Source organism: Oncorhynchus masou, unplaced genomic scaffold (genome assembly GCF_036934945.1).
Source record: "Oncorhynchus masou masou isolate Uvic2021 unplaced genomic scaffold, UVic_Omas_1.1 unplaced_scaffold_591, whole genome shotgun sequence".
In the NCBI taxonomy this organism is placed as follows: domain Eukaryota; kingdom Metazoa; phylum Chordata; class Actinopteri; order Salmoniformes; family Salmonidae; genus Oncorhynchus; species Oncorhynchus masou.
The window spans coordinates 442,147-451,257 of record NW_027012332.1 but is presented as its reverse complement, the minus strand read 5'-3'; positions in this window follow the sequence as shown (position 1 = coordinate 451,257).

Sequence of the window (9,111 nt, the reverse complement as noted above, 5' to 3'; positions counted from 1 at the left end):
CACAGTGAACTATAATGTATCCTACTCACAGTGAACTATAACATATCCTACTCACAACTATAATATATTCTACTCACAACTATAATATATCCTACTCACAGTGAACTATAATGTATCCTACTCACAGTGAACTATAATATATCCTACTCACAACTATAATATATTCTACTCACAACTATATAATATATCCTACTCACAGTGAACTATAATGTATCCTACTCACAGTGAACTATAATATATCCTACTCACAGTGAACTATAATATATCCTACTCACAGTGAACTATAATGTATCCTACTCACAGTGAACTATAATATATCCTACTCACAGTGAACTATAATGTATCCTACTCACAGTGAACTATAATGTATCCTACTCACAGTGAACTATAATGTATCCTACTCACAGTGAACTATAATATATCCTGTCAGGATTTGGCCAGGGTTGTTCCGGGTTTTGGTCAGTAGATGTCCCCATTGTGCTTTTTGTCCCTATGTTTTTCCCTTGATCCCCATTATTATTTGCACCTGTGTCTCGTTTCCCCTGATTGTATTTAAACCCTTTGTTTCCCTCAGTTCTGTGCTCTGTGTTTGTATGTTAGCACCCTGCCCTAGTGTTCTGTGTGCTCTTGTCGATTCCGGGTGAAGTTCTTGTGGTATTCTGTTTTTTGTTTTTGTTTATTTTTGGTGAGTTTCTTTTGAGGTCTTTTTGTGTTTTTCCTACCACCTTTTGGATTTGCCATTTTTTGTATTTTAGGATTTTTTCTTTATTAAATACACCGTCTTAAGTACTGCTGTGTCTGCCTCATCTTCTGGGTTCTGCTGTCTATTCGTGGCTCAGTTGGTTAAGTGACTGTTTCTCACTCCGGAGACCCAGGTTCGAAACCGGTCCTGACAATATCCTACTCACAACTATAATATATTCTACTCACAACTATATAATATATCCTACTCACAGTGAACTATAATGTATCCTACTCACAGTGAACTATAATATATCCTACTCACAGTGAACTATAATATATCCTACTCACAGTGAACTATAATGTATCCTACTCACAGTGAACTATAATGTATCCTACTCACAGTGAACTATAATATATCCTACTCACAGTGAACTATAATATATCCTACTCACAGTGAACTATAATATATCCTACTCACAGTGAACTATAATGTATCCTACTCACAGTGAACTATAATATATCCTACTCACAACTATAATATATCCTACTCACAACTATAATATATCCTACTCACAGTGAACTATAATATATTCTACTCACAACTATAATGTATCCTACTCACAGTGAACTATAATATATCCTACTCACAACTATAATGTATCCTACTCACAGTGAACTATAATATATCCTACTCACAGTGAACTATAATGTATCCTACTCACAGTGAACTATAATATATCCTACTCACAACTATAATATATCCTACTCACAGTGAACTATAATGTATCCTACTCACAGTGAACTATAATATATCCTACTCACAGTGAACTATAATGTATCCTACTCACAACTATATAATATATCCTACTCACAGTGAACTAGGATATCTGATTATGACATGGGAAAAAAAAAACATTTTCAAAGAGCCTCATGATTTTTGGTTAAAACCAGATAATTATAAACAGAAACAACAGTTACTAGACCAAAAACGAAATATCCCAATTTGATCCCTAAACTAGCTCCTCTAGAACAAAATCCATCTGTTCCTGTTATGGTTGTAATCTATGGTTTCTCTTCTAAGAAGGTCATAAACTGTGATACCATAATAGCATAATAAAGCGCAGTGGTTTCCCATTGTAGTCATATACAACCCTGGCCAGTTCCACAACACGCAGAGAATGTTCCAGCGGAAAATACAACAAAATGATTGAATTCTGCAGTGTTCACTCTGCACCCAAGGGCAGGATTGAATTACATTAGAGCATCAATAAACGAATGAATAAATAAATAAATAAATACATCTCAGTTTAGTGTGAACTCTCGTAATTTTTTTTCTCGTTCATCTGTCATCTGTCATCGTGGGGTCACTTTAAACAGCAATATTATAATATTGCCCCTTTCGGGAATAATTTAGCAGTTGGTCTTGCCTTGGCTATAACAATTTATAACCTACTGCAATAGACCTTACCATTCATTAAAAAAAAAGCCTTTCAATTGTTATCGTTTTTAAAAGAGCTCTAGTTGACTATTCAATCACATTCTCAATGTGTTCCAAATGCCTATAAATGTTTTCTTTAAATCCTTTTAATCTGTGTCCTATCATCGTGTAGATAAAACATTTACATGGCTAAATTGTTGGAAGCTCGAGGTGTTCAACCACTGACCATACATAATAATAGGCAAACGCAAATACTGCTGTTGTTAAGCATTAATATGCATTTCGCTGCACCGGCTATAACATCTGCTAAACTGTGTACACGATCAATAAAGTCAGATTTTTTTTAAATGCGGATTGTTATGTCTTATTTCAACAGGAGGCTCTGGGAACCGGTCACTGTCACCGCGCCGGACAGCCAGTGTCAAAGCCAAAGGCGCGAGGCCGCGTGCATTCATCGACGGGATTTTAGAGGTTATTTGTCAACAAAACTCGTATAGCTCCGTTAATCTCTGCATCCCCCGTGTTCCCCCCGTCCCTGTGGCTGGTCGTCCCCTATAGGCTGATTGATCATTGATCTCTGTTCAAACAGGTCGCCGTGGCCACTGTTGCTTTTGAATGCCAAACGAGTCATTCGCCCTCGTCCTTCGCATTGAACGTAATCCGGTAAACGAATGGGAATGGACGTCGTCCTCTCCGAGACGGGATAATGCCCCCTTTCACTCCGCACATTCATTCTCTATTTATCTTATTGACTCAGTATAGACTGGAGTAAGATCAGAACGCTAAATGAGAAGGGTCACCGCATTATGATGGTCATAGCCAGGCTCTCGTCAAGGTTAAAAGGGTTTCAACTTTATTTTCCTCACAATTTATGAACAAATATAGGCTAATAAATTCAACTTTAAGGGTTTGTTGTGTGATGTGATAAGGAATTAGAGGGAACTGTTAACATTTTATGAAATCATTTGATGTTTCTGAAAAGTTCACACGTAATTTGTGCGTAATTGTGCACGTTAAAAATCTAATTTACAAACAAGTTATGAGCTAAAATAGTTTTTGTATTTTACGAAAAACTTTATTATCCCAACATTTAGATTTACATTTCACTAAGGTAAATATAGACAGGAAACTCCAGACAGCCTTGTAATAGACAGGAAACCTTTGGAAAATCCAGCAGGCCTGTTCTCTATTTTCATCAAACTAAATTACATTTTATTTTCTATTAGGCCTACAATGCAGCTTAATTTACATGATTTGCTTTAAATGGAAACAGTTTAGTAAGGCTACACGTTTGTATATGGGCAAAGCCTTCTCAACCCCGTCAGTGTAACCTACATTCACCCAAATGTTCAATCAAGCGTGGTCGAGCTGTTTGAAAGTAAAGCAGGCGATCTAAACCTCCTGCTATGAGGAGACTAAATCAGTCACCCAGCGAACGGTCGTGGCCCTAAGCAACGGCCTTGATTTGTAAGGCACGACACAGGGAATGACATTTAACGTGTTATTATTTCCTGAGAAGATTAATGATAAATTGTCTATAATTTTTTTTTCTTAAAAGCGTCAGATAAGGCCGCAGTAGTTTGGCCCGGAGGCAGAGAGCGGCCGCTATGCAAAGTGACAGGCAATTATCAGGGCCTAGTTTGGGATAATGACTTTACAATGAATCTTTTGATTGAAATGTTACTGGCTTGGCTCCGGGCAAACTGCGGAAAAAAATGAATAGAAAAGTTAAAGAAACAATGAGCAAATATAAAATAAATCTCTCTACTCCCCTCTCTTCAAATAGCAATAGTGCCTACGAGGTGTAGAAGAGATATGCATATAGTGATGAAAAAAATATTAAGTCATAGAGCGCTTGCAGCAAACATAAATTAACATATTCAGGGTAAATATGCAGACTATTTACGATAATAAGGGCGGATTATTCAATTCAATGAATGTTAAATAGATGAGGAAATGGTATGTCTCTTATCTAGCCATGGCTCCTATTCATTTTAATCGCTTCCCAATTGAACTCTTCATTTTCTTCACTCTGCATTTATTGTTCTCATTCCTGGAGCGGTGGCACCCATTGGCCGCGGTGATTTCCACTGGTCACATGGTTTAAGTGGCTTTCCCTTTATTCAGTGCGGGGAAATAGAGGAAGTCGACGTCACGCCCGGGGCCAACATCACGATAAGATGTTTTCATTATGCACAGCGGCTGATAGGCTCCACGATTATTCAGACTCCTATATGCATAAAGGCAAGAACATACCATTAATCTAGATGAAATATAAACTGTATTTCCTTTATGCATCGCCCACATGTTCACTATGTACATAGAAAACAGATGAAGAGCAGAGACCCCAGACCCAACTTTAACGTGTGTGTGTGTTTGTGTGTGTGTGTGTGTGACAGAGAGAGAGAGAGAGAGAGAGCACCGTTTCAAGTTTAAGGCTACTCGGGCAGTTTTATATAGCAGAAGGCTACTCAGGCAGGTTTCTATAGCAGAATGCTACTCAGGCAGGTTTATATAACAGAATGCTACTCAGGCAGGTTTCTATAGCAGAATGCTACTCAGGCAGGTTTATATAGCAGAAGGCTACTCAGGCAGGTTGAGATAACAGAATGCTACTCAGGCAGGTTTATATAACAGAAGGCTACTCAGGCAGGTTTCTATAGCAGAAGGCTACTCAGGCAGGTTTATATAGCAGAAGGCTACTCAGGCAGGTTTATATAACAGAATGCTACTCAGGCAGGTTTATATAGCAGAAGGCTACTCAGGCAGGTTTAGATAACAGAAGGCTACTCAGAAAGGATTATATAACAGAATGCTACTCAGGCAGGTTGAGATAACAGAAGGCTACTCAGGCAGGTTTAGATAACAGAATGCTACTCAGGCAGGTTTATATAGCAGAAGGCTACTCAGGCAGGTTTATATAACGGAAGGCTACTCAGGCAGGTTTATATAACAGAATGCTACTCAGGCAGGTTTATATAACAGAATGCTACTCAGGCAGGTTTAGATAGCAGAATGCTACTCAGGCAGGTTTATATAACAGAATGCTACTCAGGCAGGTTGAGATAACAGAATGCTACTCAGGCAGGTTTAGATAACAGAAGGCTACTCAGGCAGGTTTAGATAACAGAAGGCTACTCAGGCAGGTTTATATAACAGAATGCTACTCAGGCAGGTTTAGATAACAGAAGGCTACTCAGGCAGGTTTAGATAACAGAAGGCTACTCAGGCAGGTTTATATAGCAGAATGCTACTCAGGCAGGTTTATATAACAGAATGCTACTCAGGCAGGTTTATATAACAGAATGCTACTCAGGCAGGTTTATATAACAGAATGCTACTCAGGCAGGTTTATATAACAGAATGCTACTCAGGCAGGTTTCTATAGCAGAAGGCTACTCAGGCAGGTTTATATAGCAGAAGGCTACTCAGGCAGGTTTATATAGCAGAATGCTACTCAGGCAGGTTTAGATAACAGAAGGCTACTCAGGCAGGATTATATAACAGAATGCTACTCAGGCAGGATTATATAACAGAATGCTACTCAGGCAGGATTATATAACAGAATGCTACTCAGGCAGGTTGAGATAACAGAAGGCTACTCAGGCAGGTTTATCAGAATGCTACTCAGGCAGGATTATATAACAGAAGGCTACTCAGGCAGGTTTAGATAACAGAATGCTACTCAGGCAGGTTTATATAACAGAATGCTACTCAGGCAGGTTTATCAGAATGCTACTCAGGCAGGATTATATAACAGAAGGCTACTCAGGCAGGTTTATATAACAGAATGCTACTCCGACAGGTTGATATAACAGAATGCTACTCAGGCAGGTTTAGATAACAGAAGGCTACTCAGACAGGTTTCTATGAGCCCTGTTTATAGGTTTATAGGTTTATATAACAGTAGGCTACTCAGGCAGGTTTATATAACAGTAGGCTACTCAGGCAGGTTTATATAGCAGAATGCTACTCAGGCAGGTTTATATAGCAGAATGCTACTCAGGCAGGTTTAGATAACAGAATGCTACTCAGGCAGGTTTATATAACAGAAGGCTACTCAGGCAGGATTATATAACAGAATGCTACTCAGGCAGGTTTATATAGCAGAATGCTACTCAGGCAGGTTTATATAACAGAAGGCTACTCAGGCAGGTTTAGATAACAGAATGCTACTCAGGCAGGTTTAGATAACAGAATGCTACTCAGGCAGGTTTATATAGCAGAATGCTACTCAGGCAGGTTTAGATAACAGAATGCTACTCAGGCAGGTTTATATAACAGAATGCTACTCCGACAAGTTGATATAACAGAAGGCTACTCAGGTAGGTTCATATGTCAGACTCTGCTGCCCTCTACTGCTAGTTGTTAGTCTCACATCTGTTGTCGCATATTATGGGTTGCACATTGAGTGTACAAAACATGAAGAACACTCCCAATATTGAGTTGCACACACTTTTGTCCTCAGAATAGACTCAAGTTGTTAGGGCATGGACTCTACAAGGTGTCAAAAGTGTTCCACAGGGATGCTGGTCCATGTTGACTCTACAAGGCGTCAAAAGTGTTCCACAGGGATGCTGGTTCATGTTGACTCTACAAGGTGTCTAAAGCGTTGCACAGGGATGCTGGCCCATGTTGACTCTACAAGGTGTCCAAAGTGTTCCACAGGGATGCTGGCCCATGTTGACTCTACAAGGTGTCCAAAGCGTTGCACAGGGATGCTGGCCCCATGTTGACTCTACAAGGTGTCTAAAGCGTTGCACAGGGATGCTGGCCCCGTGTTGACTCTACAAGGTGTTGAAAGCGTTCCACAGGGATGCTGGCCCATGTTGACTCTACAAGGTGTCTAAAGTGTTCCACAGGGATGCTGGCCCATGTTAACTCTACAAGGTGTCTAAAGCGTTCCACATGGATGCTGGCCCATGTTGACTCTACAAGGTGTCTAAAGCGTTCCACAGGGATGCTGGCCCATGTTGACTCTACAAGGTGTCTAAAGCGTTCCACAGGGATGCTGGCCCATGTTGACTCCAATGCTTCTCACAGTTATGTCAAGTTGGCTGGATGTCCTTTGGGTGGTGGACCATTTTTGATAACACACAAGAAACTGTTGAGTGTGGAAAAACCCAGCAGCGTTGCAGTTCTAGACAAAAACCGGTGCGCCTGGCACCTACTACCATAACCTGTTCAAAGGCACTTAAATATATTGTCTTGCCCATTCACCCTCTGAATGGCAACACATACACAACCCATGTCTCAATTGTCTCAAGGCTTAAAAATCCTTCTTTAACCCGTCTCCTCCCCTTCATCTACACTGATTGAAGTGGATTTAACAGGTGACATCAATAAGGGATCATAGCTTTCACCTGGATTCACCTGGTCAGTCCATGTCATGGAAAGAGCAGGTGTTCGTAATGGTTTTGTACACCGTGTGTGTTTGTGTCCCTGTCTGTGTAGATTGTCATGTTTACCACAAGGTGCCAGTCTCCTGGTGAGAAGTGTAGAGTGTCATGTTTACCACAAGGTGTCAGTCTCCTGGTGAGAAGTGTAGAGTGTCATGTTTACCACAAGGTGCCAGTCTCCTGGTGAGAAGTGTAGAGTGTCATGTTTACCACAAGGTGCCAGTCTCCTGGTGAGAAGTGTAGAGTGTCATGTTTACCACAAGGTGCCAGTCTCCTGGTGAGAAGTGTAGAGTGTCATGTTTACCACAAGGTGTCATATATTATACATAGGGAATAGGGTGCCATTGGAGATTCCACTATATAGAGAATAGGGTGCCATTGGAGATGCCACTACATAGGGAATAGGGTGCCATTAGAGACGCCACTATATAGGGAATAGGGTGCCATTGGAGATGCCACTACATAGAGAATAGGGTGCCATTGGAGATGCCACTGCATAGAGAATAGGGTGCCATTGGAGATGCCACTATATAGAGAATAGGGTGCCATTGGAGATGCCACTGCATAGAGAATAGGGTGCCATTGGAGATGCCACTATATAGAGAATAGGGTGCCATTGGAGATGCCACTATATAGAGAATAGGGTGCCATTGGAGATGCCACTACATAGGGAATAGGGTGCCATTGGAGACGCCACTATATAGAGAATAGGGTGCCATTGGAGATGCCACTACATAGAGAATAGGGTGCCATTGGAGATGCCACTGCATAGAGAATAGGGTGCCATTGGAGATGCCACTATATAGAGAATAGGGTGCCATTGGAGACGCCACTATATAGAGAATAGGGTGCCATTGGAGACGCCACTATATAGGGAATAGGGTGCCATTGGAGACGCCACTATATAGAGAATAGGGTGCCATTGGAGATGCCACTGCATAGAGAATAGGGTGCCATTGGAGATGCCACTATATAGGGAATAGGGTGCCATTGGAGATGCCACTATATAGGGAATAGGGTGCCATTGGAGATGCCACTATATAGGGAATAGGGTGCCATTGGAGATGCCACTATATAGGGAATAGGGTGCCATTGGAGATGCCACTGCATTGTCATCCAAGATGGCGTAGCAGTAAGACGTGTCGTGTCCCTTGTCCCGTGTATATTTCGTCTTTTTTCGTTTTTACATATTTTTTCTTCGCATATCTTTTAAAACATTTCGCTAAACCTCAGCTTCCAAATACTCTCCTTCAATCCACCTCACCCAATGTAGCTATTTTTCTTTTTTCCTAAAGTATTTAGTATTTATATTTACTTCGGAACCGCAACCCCTCAACTGAAGCTAGCCAGCTAACTATCAGCTATGCTAGCGGTCTTCAGCTAACCGGTCATCAGCTAACCTTTAGCACGAAAAGCTCACGCGACTCTAACCAGAGCATAACGGACCTATTTATTTTTTTATTTTTTTACCCCCGGATTCCCGCCGCAAACGGAACATCTGGATCTTCACAACTAGTTATTTAGCTAAACCGCAACCCCGGACGACTACTGCTGGCTAGCGCTTCCACCCACTTAGCCTGAAGCTAGCCC